Source organism: Tupaia chinensis, unplaced genomic scaffold (assembly GCF_000334495.1).
Source record: "Tupaia chinensis unplaced genomic scaffold, TupChi_1.0 Scaffold000568_1, whole genome shotgun sequence".
Taxonomy (NCBI): Eukaryota; Metazoa; Chordata; class Mammalia; order Scandentia; family Tupaiidae; genus Tupaia; species Tupaia belangeri.
The window spans coordinates 1937746-1954078 of record NW_006160082.1 but is presented as its reverse complement, the minus strand read 5'-3'; the positions used below and the strand labels follow the sequence as shown (position 1 = coordinate 1954078).

The 16333-nt window shown below is 43.3% G+C and overlaps 1 protein-coding gene and 1 pseudogene across 1 annotated transcript in view; both read right to left on the bottom strand.

Annotated features, from left to right (window-relative positions):
• The window catches only part of FOXN3 (forkhead box N3), a 525097-nt gene that overhangs the window by 442999 nt on the left and 65765 nt on the right, over positions 1-16333 (bottom strand). The window lies entirely within an intron of this gene.
• Positions 15453-15783, bottom strand: LOC114009585 (myosin light polypeptide 6-like; annotated as a pseudogene).

Below are 16333 nucleotides of genomic sequence, written 5' to 3'. Positions count from 1 at the left end.
ACTGCACTTTTCCTTCCACATTCGGCCCTGGAAAGGAGTGAGATGATGAGGTAGCTAGTGCCCACTTACTAAAAAGGAGTGACCCCCTCCTCTCTTACCCAGAGAATTTCTGAAACCTGTGCAGGAGAGTCCTAATGTGAGATGCAAGTGCCATGGAATGAAATGGCATTCTTGAAGATGTTGATTCTTCCTGCCATGGAGGGGTTAATGCACTGAGACCTTCCTTTGTTTTACAAAGGGGTAAGGAAACACATTTAGCTGATACAATCCATTATTAAAATTGCATTGCAGCAGCGGCAAATAACTCGAGCCACCTGACTCTGGGTTTAGGCATCTTCTTCCCCAGCCACAACCCAAAGCTATTACATTAAGAGCACAAGCAAAACAAGGGGCTGACAGCGATACAAACTCCCCTGGTAGAAGGAAACCATCAATCCTGTCGGTGAAGTATTTAGCTACAAAAGGAGAAAAGACATTCTTTGATTGAAAGATAAGAGGAAGGAGTACACAGACGCTTTTCAATCAGAGCTGGACCGTGCATACTTAAAGAAATCACAGCCTCACTCGCCAGATACATTTGCCTCTGCGAAGCACAAGTGAAGCACACCTGGTGAGAACTTTGGAAAGTTTGGGGCCAAATGAGGTCATTCTGGTCTGCTCCGTATTCATCTGGGATGCTCAGGATCCATGCCCATTTCCTGTATGGTACTTTCTACAGAAATCTAACAGCGAGTTCCTGCAGGGGCCACGGAGGCAACACACGAACCTCTTTAGCCTGGACAGTGTTAAGTAATATTAACCAACTCTTAAGTCTCTATGTAGGAGTCAATGAAATTAGCAGTAAGGTTTAGGAGCCAGAAACACAGTGCGGGGTTAGTGCAAAAACAAAAACAAAAGCAAAAAATCAAACCCCACCATTCTTTGCAGCTAAACTCCAGCCCCGGTTCTCTGGGCTAGAATAGTAGTGTTAATAGATTCCGCCTCGACTAAAAAGGGAGCCAGTGGCAGAAAATCTATTCCTCCGGCAAGGTTGCCGGGCAACGAGCAAGCTTTTGGCATGTGGCTGATGTCTCCAGGCAGCCCGGACTACACAAAGTAAGCTCTTCCATCACTTACAACTAACTTGATTTTGATGGATTAAAACCGAATCAAAATGTACTGTAATGCGTTCACTTCCAAATTCAGGAAATCAGGGAAAGGCAGAAAATACCCCAAAACTCAGCTAAAGACTAACTTATCGGCAATACTAGGGTTCACTAAGTTCATTCTCCTGGGTGATAAATTCCTTATGCACTCTAGCATAGAAGTGACTTTGTTTTATGACCAGAATATTCAAAAGCAAGGGAATAAAAACAGTATCGTAGAATATATGGGGAGGGGGCAACCTGTGAAGCAGCACTAAAATGTAAAATGCGATGCTCTTCGAGGTTCACCCACATGGAAAGGTGCCAGGCTCACGTCAGGAGACCTCCCTGAGTACACCAGGCTCGTGAGGGCCTTTGATTCAGGACTGAATGAAGCTGGACTGGAGAGATGCACTGTCTTCCTGGCTCTGGCTCTGGCTCTCTGACTCACAGAAGAAATAAATTTTTAAATATATATTCTGAGGCCCAGGTGGTTACATGATGTGTGAAGGTGGCTGGATCCCACATGGCTGATTCCACTGTTCAAGTACCGATCCTGCAGCTTGAAAAACATGCCAGGTGCATGTGCATACATCCCCAAAATCCCGAAAGGAGAGAGAAAAAAAGGGATGACCGCATGACCATCCCCCATGGACGATCCTCACTTTCTCACTTTCCTTCTCTCTCCCCTCTCTCTCTCTTTCCCCCCAACATGTGCACGTGCCCTCTGGCAAATTAAAAAAAATATATATTTACCTATTTTCATATATATTTATATACTTTATATATTATGCATTTGTATATTTGTATTATTTATAATTAGATATATAATTTCTTTTATACACCCACACACACACATTAAATAAGTATTATTTTGGGGGTGAGGATGGCTAGTGTTATAAAGATGAAGCCTTGGGCCAGCAGGTGGCATGGAGGTTAAGGCTCTGAATCCCACATGGCTGGCTGCATAGTTCAAATCTTGAACCTAGCAACTTAAAAATCATTCCAGGAGCATGTATGTGTGTCCAAAATCCCCAGAGGAGAATGGAGGAGAAGGGACTGACATGGTCATCTCCCCTGGGAGGTGACTTCTCTTTTTCTCTCCCTCCCTCCCTCTCTCTCTCTGGTGAGCACACACGACCTGTAGGGGGGAAAAAAGAAAGATGGAGCCTCAGAGTAATGAGCGGGTCAGAATTCAAATGCATCTGTATGCGTGGTACTCTCTGAGGTGTACTTCTCTGGCTACACCTTCTTCAGCAAACATCTGAGGATACTGTCAATAGTCAACAAGCTCTGGGGCTTTGAGGTCCCATCCTTATGCTACAGGAGTTACAGAAAAAATGTAAGATGGGTCAGGGCTCATTTGGAGAAATCTGCTATTAGGACATAAAGTGATATGACTACTTCTCACCAACTAAGTGCTTCCTCGAAAGGTTAGTGTGGCATTTATTGTGTTCATTTCTGAAAACTGCCTCTAAGATATACTACTGACTGAGCTGCCTAGACTCTGAATGGTTGGGGCTGACAGCTCAAATGCCATGCCTGTCCTTTCCCAGGGTGCCAGTAGGAAGCAGACCCTACCTGCCAGGACTCCGAATGTCATCAAATACACTCATGCTTGATCTCGAACTTCTCCTTCTCTTTGAGAAAAACATCCTTTAGAGCATTCACAATGTGTCATCTCCTTTGGTAAGAGCCTCTTCAGAAAACTGCACACACTTGCATTAACAGGGCACTTCCTCTGTACCTGTAACCCTGAACCTGTGATCATTACTGGGTCCAGGGCCACCAGAGGAGAGACTATGGCAAAGGCAACCAGACCGCAGAGACGGACAATTCTGCCTGTACAGCTTCTGGGGGCAGGCATGACCAGCTTGTGCCCTTTGGCCCCTTCGACTACAGACAATGCATATGACTTCAAGAGGAGCACTTTTGTGTTCTAGCCATGGCATGTCCCATTTGTGGCCTCGCCAGCTCCTCATCCATTACAGATCCATTAGTCTTTAGTCCGTTTTCATGTTTCTTGCAACACATTAAAATGCACTGCAGGAGCTAAAAGCAGCCTCTTCTGAAACCATTATGATGATAAAATGCAACTTGATGGAAACTGATACATTATTACTGCTCCCTAACTAGACATACGCCCTCAGGAAACAAACAGTTGTTAGTTTTAATATGAAAAGGAGGCTTAATGGGTATTCCCTTGGGCTCGCAGAGGTGGCTGAGCAGGTGCAGGGCACTGCCAATCTCCACAGGTCTAATGCCCGCCTACCCTTTGGGGTCTAGTCCAAACGCCACCCCACCAGAAATCCTTTGCAGAGGCCCACCAGTCCTCAAATCACTCTTCCTTGTAACCTAGAGCTTTTGCCTCTGCCCAAAACCTTTTCTACTTTATATTCTTTGCATCGAACTATCCTGTCTTCTGCCAGGTATCTGCTACCGGGTATGTACAAGCACAGGCCCTTATTCACAAAGCAGATGCTCAGTCAACGTTAGAGCATTTTCTTTTTCATCGGGGGAGAACAAGATGTCATGTAAATGTACCCCTAAAAATTGTTTCAGTTACGGATGACCTGGGACATCTGGTCACATGGTGAGCTCTGAGACTCAGAAAGAAGAGTGGTACCAATGTTGAGCCAGCCAATCGGTTTCACTTTTACTACTGAAGCACCCTTTGCTCTCTGTAATAATCTACCGGGTCATTGGAAAAGTCATGGTGCATGTTTGCATAGAAAAATATGTCATGCCTTTCCCTATGACCCAAGAGCCAATAGTAGTTTTGCAGAGAAATGATTCCCTCCGTAGAGGTCATGAAAAAATTAAGTTACTGATTTTTTTTCCCCAGTGGCTTTCTTTCTTTAAAAGATGTTTTTACGTTATGAAACCAGTCCACATTTACTGTATAATCTTTGCCTTTTTCATATATATGTGTGTGTGTGTGTGTGTATTTACACACATATATATATATTTATACATGCATACATAGACATAAACATACAATTATCTATTGCTAGTTGTTGCTTACCAAATGAGTGGTTTTTTTGCCTGAGGAGTTTGCAAGATTTCTTCTCTCAGGTTTACTGTGCACAGCACCCAACTGGTTTCCTACCCAGATTCATCATTATTTGCAATTAATTATTTGATTTCCTAGTCTGTCTCCCAGGAGTCTGTGAGCGCTGCATGGGTGGAAACAATTTCTATCTTCGGCTCGGTTGTATCCCCACTGCCCAGCAACAAGGCTGATATGAACGACTCACTGAATAAGTATCTGTTGAGTGATCGCTGCCTGAATTAATTGATGGATTAATTAATTAATGTCTAATTGATGTTCTAGCTGGATTGTCTTCAAAATAAGGTGGGCAATTTAGCAACTCGGCTAGTAGCCTTGCAATAGATTCTGCTTCAGAGAAATCCTTGCAAGTCAGAATACTCTCTTCTTTAGGAAACTTCGGGAGCTAGCCTTTAACCTCCAAGAGAAAGTCATTAGCAGAAGAAGTGGCAGAGGGAATACTACTTCACTATCTTGCACACAAAGAACATTCGAAAGCAAACACACCTATGTTCGGCTATTCATGATAGAGCACTTGAGTTGAAGTCAAATATACAAGGGGTCTTCAAAAAGTTCACAGAAATACTGTTATTGGAAAATCTACGCATGAACTTTTAAACATTTTGGCACCAATATAAACTCGTACTTAAAGTCAATTTTTTCATTAACTTTTTTTTTTTTTGAGAGGTTTTTGTTATAGGTCACATGGACTCACCAGAGAGACAGAGATAAACAGAGGGACAGAAAGCAAGAAATCACCCCCCAAGAGCAATGGCCAAACCACAATCCCTTCTCCTCCATTTTTCTCTTGGGATTTAGGGCACGTGCCCGGTGTAAGTTTTAAGTCGCCAGGTCTGGGACTTGAACCAGGGTCGACTATGTGGGAGTCCAATGATGTAACCATTACACAGTCCACTGGTCCCTTCCACAAACTTTATAAAGTCCCTTTATATACATGTGTGTGTGTGGGTTTTTTTTAGAAGAATTATTTACTTAATTTTATTTATCATTATTATTATTACTTAAAATTTGCTACAGGGCACACATGGTCACCAGAGAGAGAGAGGGGGAAAGTGAGAGAGCAAGCTGCCAGGTCCGGAACTGGAATTGTGGGCGGTCATGTGGGAGTCCAGCGCCTTAACAACCATGCCACCTGCTAGCCCACATTTTCTGTTTTTAAGTCTATTTACTTCTTCCATGAGGGAGAACCAGAATGAGAGAGTCTCTCCCAACAGGGCCTTTACACTGCAAACCACCCCAGCCCTGCCAGCATGCACTACGGGCGTGTACAAGCACACCTGTCACGTACAGGAGACCTTGTGACACACACCCTGGTCTCTCACGTACGGGTCCTGCTTCACCAGGTGCTGTGTTACCGCAGCGCTGCTGTGACCACCCGTGTTTTGTTTCGTTTTGTTTTGTTTTGTTTTTAAGTGGTTTTTGCTACAGGGTGTGTGAGCTCACCAGAAAGACAGAGAGAGACAGAGAGATCGAAAGCGAGAAATCACCCCCCAGGGGGGATGGCCACACTGCAGTCCCTTCTCCTCCATTCTCCTCTTGGGATCTTGGGCACGCACGCACATGCGCCTGGCGTGAGTTTAAGCCACTAGGTCCAGGACTCGAACCACGGTCGACTATATGGGAGTTCAGCGACATAGCCATTATACTAACTGCTGGTCCCACTACCTGTGTTTTAAATACACGTTTGAGACAGGAAACTCCCCTATGCACTTAGAGTGAAACTTTTCTTTCGCCTGCTTACTGCGGTCTGCTCTCTCTCCTGCCCTTAGTCCCTGTCCTACATATTCCTGAGGTTTTCTCAGACAGTAGTTCACATAATTTCCTTATGATCTCCCGCATATGTACTTAGGTTTGTCAGACACGTGTTCTGTGTATTATTCAGGAAAAAAGTCATAGATGCATGTGGCAGGTAGGCTGCATGTGTGGTCATAAAGATGTGCATGTCAGATGTCAACCCCCGAAGACCCCTGCCCAGACTTCACCCTCCTGCTCCCCGGTCTAGCCAGGAGTCAGGAGAAGCCAATCAGCAGCCATCTAAATTTGAGTTCCATCTATATTTGAATCCGCACTCAGGAATTTCAACCCCCGAAGACCCTCTGCCCAGACTTCACCCTCCTGCTCCATGGTCTAGCCAGGAGTCAGGATAGAGCTCCCTACTTACTCTCTCTGTCGCTTTCTATTTCTCTCTCTCTCTCTCTCTCTCTCTCTCTCTCGAGAAACCACCCCCCAGGAGGGATGGCCACGCCGCAATCCCTTCTCCTCCATTCTCCTCTCGAGATCTTGGGCACACACACACATGCGCCCAGCATGAGTTTAAGCCACCGGGTCCGGGACTCAAACCACAGTCAATTACATGGGAGTCCATAGCCATTATGCTAACTGTTGGTCCCTCTCTATTTTTTTTTTAATTTTTTTTAATTTTTAAATTTAGCTCTACATTGCTCTTTTGTCTTTCTCATTCTCACCTTCCCCCCGCCCCCATAAGATAAGCCAAGCAGCAGCCATCTATACTTGAGTTCGTGCAGCCTCCTTTGCAGACTACACAAGGGTGTGGTGCGGTTTTCATTTTTTGATGAAAAAAATTTTCTTCTCTTTTCATTATTATTTTCATCTTGTTTTATTTGTTTGTTTGTTTGTTTCCTCTTTGGTGGTTTTCTATTTCTTTTCCTTTTCTTTTTACCTTTCTCACTTTTCTGCTCAGCCTCTACACACTAATTTTCTAGACAGGTCCAGGCACTCAGTAGTGTAGTATCTACATACTTTTAGGGTCAGATCAATCCTCAATTTTCATTGAATCAGCTCTGCAAAGGGAGAAAAACGGTACTATTTACAGATTGCAGGTCACCTCTTTCTGCATTCCTCTGATTGCTCAGATTTAATTCCAAAAAAATAAGCTAAGACAAATAATCCATCAGATGACCAGAAACCACTGCAGAGGCACAAGAAATATGAGAAACCAAGAAAATATCTCTCCTCTAAAGGAAAAGAATAACTGGTCTTCCTCCACAAAGAATACAAGGGAGCTCATGGAAATGTCAGATAAAGAATTTTAAATATTCATAGTGACAAAAGCTAACAGAGATGCAAGAGAATAGAGACAACGAACTCCAGAAGATGCAGGAGAAAAGAGACACTGAGTTCCAGGAGGTGAGGAAGTTCTTGCACAATATGAAAAAAGAGATCCACGTCATAAAAAAGAACCAAATGGAATTGTTAGAGATGAAGGCTGTAATACAGTAAATCAAAATTTCCATTGAAAATATCAAAAGCAGATTAGATCATGCAGAAGATCGAATCTCAGACATAGGAGATAGAACCTCTGAGCTAGAGAAATTCAGCAAAGACTGAGAAAATAACCAAAACAACAAAAAAATGAAAATAATATACAAGTAATACTAGATACCATTAAATGCCCAAACATATGTATCATCCGTATCTCAGAAGGTGAAGAAGCTAATAAGGACATTGATGGGACCAGCAGTTAGCATAATGGCTATGTTGCTGGACTCCCATGTAGTCGACCACGGTTCAAGTCCCGGACCCGGTGGCTTAAACTCATGCTGGGAGTGTGTGCGTGCGTACTCAAGATCCTGAGAGGAGAATGAAAGAGAAGGGACTGCAGCATGGCCATCCCCCCCTGGGGGGTGATTTCTCACTTTCTGTCTCTCCGTCTCTCTGTCTTTCTGGTGAGTACACGTGCCTTATAGCAAAAAACCTGTCCAAAAAAATAAATAAATAAAATAATAAAAAGGGCATTGATGATCTATTTCATGAAATCCTGGAAGAAAACATTTCGAACTTAGAGAGGCACTCAACCAGACCCAAGAAATACAAAGGACCCCACATACAATCAACCCAAGGAAGTCTTCCCCAAGGCACATCATCCAGATTGACCAAAACCACAGACAGAGACAAGATACTAAAATTGGCAAGAGAAAAACATCAAGTTATTTTCAAAGGATATCCCATAAGGCTAACATCAGACCTCTCATTGGAATGTAAGCAAGGAAGGGATGGGAAAATGTATTCAAGTATTAAGTGAAAAACAATTTCAACCAAGAATACTATACCCAGCAAGATTATCTTTCATATGGGAAAAAAAGACAAAAACATTTTCAGATAAATGAAACCTGAAAGAATTTACCAACACCAGAGCAGCTCTCCAAGAAGTGCTGAAGGGAGTGCTATACCTGGAAAACTAATGTCGGACACACACAAATAAGAGTACAAGAAACAACCAAGAGACTGGCCAGCCTAACAGTAGAACAAGTCTGGAGTTGAATGTTAATTTCCAGAGTTTGAATGGAAAGATCAGACCACAGTAACACTGTAAATTCAATAGAAGAGAGATTAATTACATGAGTCTGGACTAGTGAAATATTCTGGGTTTTTTTGTTTTGTTTTGTTTTGTTTTTTTACTTTAGACTAAAATATTACTGATTTTCTTCGATGCTTTGATTTCCCTATTTAAGGATTTTTGTCTTCTCTTGAGCTGCTGATAGGTTTATCTACCTACTATGTGAACTGAATTCTAACCTTTTTCCTGGCTTTAAGTTTTAAACAAATTTCTCTTAACATGTTTTGATTTTGATCTATTAAAACTAAAATTTTATAAATTAAAAAAATGCATTATAAAATACCTATTAATACCTATTTAGTGACTGTAGTAAGCTATATAGCCCCAGCAAGGTGCTACTTTATAGTATCTTCCCTTTATTAATTGAAGTGTATGCCTAAAGTCAGACGTCCATATAGCCCCAGCAAGGTGCTACTTTATAGAATCTTCCCTTTATTCACTGAGGTGTATGCCTAAAGTCAGACGTCCGTTCCTAAATATGTGTATATCAGCTGTGCTTACCAAAGTCTTTAAATTAATTAAGATCTTTAGTGAATCAATAAAATGTGAAAAAAAAAAGGGCATGGAAAACAACTGTACATAACAGACAGTACAGGAGAAGGAGGGAGTTGGCAGAGAGTGAGAGGTAGGGAATCAAGGGAGGGGCAAAATATAAGAAACAAGAAATAGAAAATTATTTGTTGATGATAACATGTATGGTAATATCCTTGACTGAGCCAATATATAACATATACTGGAGGGAAAATCTCATTTTGTAGACCGTATTGATGTACAGTGAATGACTGCAAATAAATAAATAAATAAAGATGTGTACGAATGACTGCAAATAAATAAATAAATAAATAAAGATGTGGGAATGTCATCCCGGTATTCTCTCTTTATTTACTTCTGCTCTGGGAGCAGAATCACAAAGACAAGGAAAAAGCAGGGCCGTATGCAATTTCTTTTTTTTTCTTTTTTTAAAGAATTATTTTATTTAACTTTATTTATTTATTTTCATTTGACCAGCGAGGGATAGAGCAAGAGAGAGAGGGAAAATAAGAAAGCAAGTCGCCAGATCCAGGACTCAAACCGTGGTCAGCCATATGGGAGTCCAGCATCCTTAACCACCATACCAACCTACCATCCTGAGACAGTAAGTAATTTCAAAAATTATTCATATCGGACTCCAGGACAGGAACAGTTTAAACAATAAACTTTGTTTCTATCCTTAATTCTATTAGCTTAGGCTATTAAGACTAATTTACGTTTCAAAGCCATACACTAACTGATTAGATGGAATAATGTATTTAAAAGTATTCTATAATTAAAAGCCTAATGTAAATGTAAGTGACTGCCATAATAATTATGATGTCTCTTTTCCTAGAGATGTACACAGGTGTATCTAGATGCACATTACATAATCGACACAGCCTAACACAGTAGCTTTCAAACCACCTGTTCACAGCCCAGTGTTAGTCAGCGACGAAGTTTTCAAAATGAGAAATGAGAACTATTAGGATGATGTATTAAGTTTTTTTATAATGATACATTTATTACATTTAAGAGACTGCTCTTTGTTCTAAAATTTAATTCTTAAAGATTAGTTTTAATTTATTTCACTCATGTTAGCACATGGGCAAGCACAGATGAGGGAGAAGCAGCCTCAACGGAGTCTGCTCATTCCTTCGTGTGCCCTCCAGTTCATCGAGAAGTTGGATAAATACACAGATGCCCGGTGTGCTTCAGGTGGGTCAGGCTGGGCATCGGACCCTGTGGTCGTCGTGTGACATCTAGCCCGGCACTGCTATGCTGTGTTCTAGGGCTGGGTCATTTATGGATTTTTTCTGGTTTGTTCTCAAGACCCTTCCTTTGTTTTATGAAGGTGTAGTGATAATGAAGAGTAAGTTTTAAAAATCTGCTATAGAATACATGTGCTCACCAGAGAGAGACAGAAAGGGAATGTGAGAAAGTTCCCCCTGTGGGGGTGGCCACGCTGCACTCCTCTCTCCCCCATTCTCTCAGGATTTGGGGCACACATGCACACATGCACACATGCACACATGCACACATGCCCAGTATCTTTCAAGCCACTGAGTCTGGGACTCGAAACGTTCAGGCAGCCACGTGGGATCTAGCCACCTTAACCAACACACCAGCAGGTGGCCCATGAACAATAATCATAAAGTCCTTATGTGCAAAACAAACAAAAAAGTTTTGAAATGTTACTAAACCATAAGATCTAAAAGTCTGAAAAAAGGCAGTTCAGACTACAAAAACACCAGCATGTCCGTATTCCATTTGAAGAAAACAAACAAGATTCCTCTTAACCTCTAGCAATCCCAGTCACGGTGATGTCTGAAATGTCCCCAAAGAGCCGTCCCCTGAGCAGGGCCCTCCTGGGCTCCAGCACCCAGCACCCGCCAGCCCTGTGCCTTCACTTTGTCCTTCCCAACAGCCCTCACAGCAGTGACACCTTAGAAACTCCACATTGCAAACTAGCCCAAGGTGGAGGCAGAGCGAAGGAAGAATTGAATCTCATTTATTATAGGTAAAGAGACTTCAAAGTCTCCATCTGATGGTTCAAACATCCATAACAGAACTGGTATTTCTTTTCGGATTCAAGCCATGGCCAAGTCACACAGGCTCACTTCCGGGGTCCAGTCCTCATTTTCGAAGCTGCAACCCAAGCTGGCGCCTGGCCTTTGATCTGGATGGAACCAGAGTGTTACAAATGCGCTTGTATTAAGCTCTCTCCAGTCTGCCTGGGGGCCTCAGTCTGGAATGCAAGGATGGGAGCTTCAGCCTATGAGGTCCCCAAGTCTTCATTCACGTTACATTTTTTTCTGGCAGGCTGGCTAATGCTCCTATGGAAGGCAGTCACGTGATGCCCGCAAGCCACAGTTCTGCACAGCAGCATCAAGGCAGGACAAGAGTGTTCAGTCTCTATCCCCAGGGCCAGGAATGCAGGTGAAGGACAAGGGAACTACAAGCCATCACTGGTGCCTGGATTAAACTGTCACTAGTGACCCCAGGCATTACTGAGTGCCTATCAGTTCCAAGCACCTCACTAGGAGACGTGAAGGAGGCCCCTCGCTCTTCTTGACCATCCAAGTCCATCTCTCTCAGGTTGACAAATCCCGTCCACTCTCAGGCCTTACCAGACCCAACTGTTCAGGGCTTCTCTTTCAAACTGAAAATGGATAGCAAACCTGTCACACTGGTGGACGCTCTGAGTCAAAGAATGTGCCGTCAGCAGCAAACCTTCATGGAGGTGATTCCAAGACAGTTTACTGAAAATCTTCCACCCATTCTTTCACAGGTGGAAGAGGGTGTCTGCTGAGCCAAACTGTCTTCTCGTGACAGAAAGAAACCAGCATGTTTTGTATTACAGGGAGAAAACTGGTGAGAGAGAGGGAGGTGTTTTTGACAAACAGCAGATCCTATACTACAATACCTGTGTGACTCGTCACCAAGAGACCTTAAGCAAGGATGACCAGAGAGGGAAAGAAAGCAGTCCTCTTATTCTTCACCAGCTCGTATCATACCAGGCACCAGTGTTAATCAAAAAACAACAACAACAAAACCACAAAAGTCAAGAACTTCTGGGTCGGGACCAGCAGTTGGCATAATGGCTATGTCACTGGACTCCCATGTAGTCGACCGTGGTTCGAATACCGGACCCAGTGGTTTAAACTCACGCCAGGCGTGTGTGCATGCGTGCCCAAGATCCCCAGAAGAGAATGGAGGAGAAGGGATTGCAGCGTGGCCATCCCCCGTGGGGGGTGATTTCTCACTTTCTGTCTCCCTGTCTCTCTCTTTCTGGTGAGTGTATGCATCCTATAGCAAAGAAAGAAAGAAAGAAAGAAAGAAAGAAAGAAAGAAAGAAAGAAAGAAAGAAAGAAATACCGGACCCAGTGGTTTAAACTCACGCCAGGCGTGTGTGCATGCGTGCCCAAGATCCCCAGAAGAGAATGGAGGAGAAGGGATTGCAGCGTGGCCATCCCCCGTGGGGGGTGATTTCTCACTTTCTGTCTCCCTGTCTCTCTCTTTCTGGTGAGTGTATGCATCCTATAGCAAAGAAAGAAAGAAAGAAAGAAAGAAAGAAAGAAAGAAAGAAAGAAAGAAAGAAAGAAAGAAAGAAAGAAAGAAAGAAAGAACGAAGAAACGAACTTCTGGGTCCCTGTATGACAGCTCGTGGAAATATAGAAATAGTATGATTGAGATGACTTTTCTTTGACTTCTAAGGTACTGCTTTTAATATCGCACTTACCAGACATCCATCATCCTTAACACAATCGGAGCATAGTTAGGGACAGAGAGAAAGAATACCCTGCAGGGTAGGGACACACAAACTCGTGTCTCCACAGACGCAGTGAAGACGTGGTCTTCTACTTCTCGTTGGAATAATGGCGCAGTGCATACACAAATGTTCCTGGCTGGCCTTGAAAGAAAGAAACTCTTTCAGAGAGCAGAGACCTTAAACATCTTATCAGCCTTTGAAGTTATGCACAATGACATCCTTTGGTTCCTTGCCTGGGGCAGAGGTTTAAGCTTTAAGACTCCATTTACTTACCAAGCACTGTAGAAATATTTTCATTGCAGCACAAGGCAAAAGAGCTGATTCCTTACAAAGCAAATGCTATGATGGTGAGTTAAGGGAAAACATCCTTTCCGTGGGGGCACCCCGCTGTACTATGGGGCTCCAGAGCTGTGGGTCTTTCTGGGCTAATCTTTATTTTTCAGTCTTCTACTCTATTGAGATCCTCTTCGTGGGACTCCAGTCAAAAACACAGAAGCAGAAGTAGGTTCTGATGTTTCGATCCTCCCTTCCTTGGTCCAACCTGCCCCATCAACACTTGCCCCACCACCATGCCTTAGCAAGCCATCTAACCCCCCACTCTCCCCAAAAGGGTACCACACCCAGTTCCCTGCAGTGTTGTCCCTTGAGTGGAAGTCACAGAGCCCGTGTCATTTCCCACAGGGGTGTGGGGTAGGGTACCGTGCCAGCTACTACTTCACACAGTTCTTTCTCTAGGGCTTCTAGACTAGCATTCATTCCTAAGGGCGAGTCTTTATCTGGGAGACCATTCTAGCCCTGTACAGTGCGTCTCCAGGTGCTCAGTACTCCATATACAGCAGATACCCACAATGCACTTGTGCAATCAAAGCCTGGTTACCTTCAGACTGAACGCCTTCTTTTCCGCTAGCTATCTGCCCATCTTGGGGTGCACTCTACTTTTAGAGCCTCATGCATAACTCGGTCTTGGATATAAGAACTCTCTTTTGCCAGCTGTTTGGTTTGTTTTTGTTGTGATCTCATGCCACAGCAAAGGTTCTTATGTGACACCCAGAAAGCCAGACGCTCCAGTAATGTCACCTAAGAAAAGGTGCTTTGATGCTCTCCATAAATCAGAAAAACTAATTGCTGAATTGGAGCCAAACATTTGAAGGAAAACAGAAGGAAATCTGCCCTGGAATTTATCTTTCTTCTTCTTCAAAGAATTTACAGTCGCTTCTATAGTACATGATGTTAGGATAGGCCTTGGGCCAATCATTGTAAACGGCATCTGAAAAATCACTCAGAATTGTGTGTCGGTTGTTTTGGGATGGATATAACTATTTGTTTGTTTAAGAGAGGTTGTAAGGATTGTTGGAAAAGTTCTGTGAAAATATTAGCGGCACACCAAGTCCCGACCAGCCCAGGAGTACATTTGACGGAGGTGCCAGAACCATCAGATTATCTCTGACGTAAAAATAGGAAGAACAAATAAATAAACTGAGCCCATTCAAACAGGCAAGTGATTTTAGTTCACAAAAGAGGTGTGAACGTGACTCTTGGTTTAAGTTAGCCTTGAGCTCCAAGTTGTCTATACACACAGTCAAGTGAGTTCTTTGCTGGGGCCCGGAGGGTGTCTCTTGGAGGCTGTGGTGATGTCTTCTAATCAAAGGTGATAGTGACCCCACACTTTCAAACACCCCACTTGGCATGCTTCATTCACAGAGGGCCTCTTCATTTGAAAATCTTTAAGAAACTCGACCTGGTTTGGGGGACTATTTGGCCTTCATTGCAAAGAAGGCACACGATTTCCCAAAATTATACAAATAGGGCAATTTGGAAGGAAAAATTATAAAGTAGCCTTCATAGGTCCGTTGAGTTAACACATGAGCCTCATTAAAAGAGTCCTTCACTTAAATAACACGAAAGTGAAAAAAAGAGCACAACTCAGAAGGTAAAATTACCAAACGCTAACTTTTCATTTCTAATCAAGCAGGAAGGCAGAACTCAAACTTGAATCACTTCTCCAAAGGTTCAGTACTCCAATTAGGACCCAGGGCCCTTGAACAGCTATCTAATTACCCCGGAGATTCATTCCCTGGGGTGAAGTCCCCAAGCAGCCTTCCCATCAGGAAGCCAGGGAAACTGAGTATGTAGGTTAGGTTTGATGCTTACAACTGTTTGAGCGCTACACAGATCTCAGAATTAAAGATTGGCAGATCAAGGAAAAAGCAAATACTGTTTGGTTCATTAGAACCGTGAAAATAAATCACTGTTGCACTTGTAATGAGTCAACCCAACTTAGTTTTCCAGAACCCAGACAGTGAAAACAAAACACTCTAACTTTACACTAACAAACGAAAAGGCATATGAAAGTCTAACAAGCCAGAGAACAAAAAAGAAAAAAAAAAAACTAAATAATTCCGATTAAGTGACTTTCTTTTTTCGGAGGGGCAGGTACAGAGAGCAAGTGAATGCTCACAGCAGACACCACCCAGGAGAGACAAGATGGGAAAGGAGCTGTAGCCAGAGAGCCTGGGATGCTTTAGGTAAAGTCTCACAGGGAAAGGCCTGGGGTTCTGGGGGTCCTGGAATGTCCTCAGCCATTCAGCACATATGGAGGAGTTCTATCCCATGGGCCCCTCACCATGACAGGACACGCCTCACAAACACTTCAGAGTTGATACAACCATTGCTGTCTTCATGCACTGTCACCAGCATCTCTTCTTCTCCTCCAATGTGACAAGGACGTGCTGGATTTCAGCGCTCATGACGGTGCCCTTCCCTTTCTTGTCAAACACCTTTCAACATAATCTTCTTAGGCATCCTGGTCCTCGTTCTTGGCCACCATAAGCAGTGTGGGCAGGAAGTGCTCCAGGTCCAGCCCCTTCACATTTTTCTCATCACTTTTCAGGTTCCCCAGGACCATGAGCATCTTGGCATTGGTAGGGTTCCAGCCCAAGGCCCTCCTCATGTCCTCCACACTAAAATATTTTATTTGGGGGCTAGCAGGTGGTGTGGTGGTTAAGGCACTGGATTCCCACATGACCGACTATGCAGTTTGAGTCCTGGATCTGGCTGCTTAAAAATTATACTGGGCGCATATACGTGCAAGGCCACAATTCCAAGATGAGAAAGGAAAAGAAGGGATTGCAAGCATGGCCCTCCCCCCAGGAGGTGTTCTCACTTTCCTTCTGTCTCTCTCTGCAAGTGCACGCACATAAAAGCAAAAACCTTTAAAAAAATTTTTTTTTAATTTTATTGGGAGGGAAGAAGAAATGTTGGAGCTTTGTCCATGTTTTTTGTTGTTCTTTTGGCATTTGTTTACTTTCGTTCCTTTTTTTATTGATGATATCAACATATGGTAGATAGCATGTTCAAAAGGATATGCAGTTGGGACCAGCAGTTAGCATAACGGCTATGTCACTGAACTCCCACGTAGTCAACCGGACCTGGTGGCTTAAATTCACGCCGGGTGCATGTGTGTGCGTGCTCAAGATCCCGAGAGGAGAATGGAGGAGAAG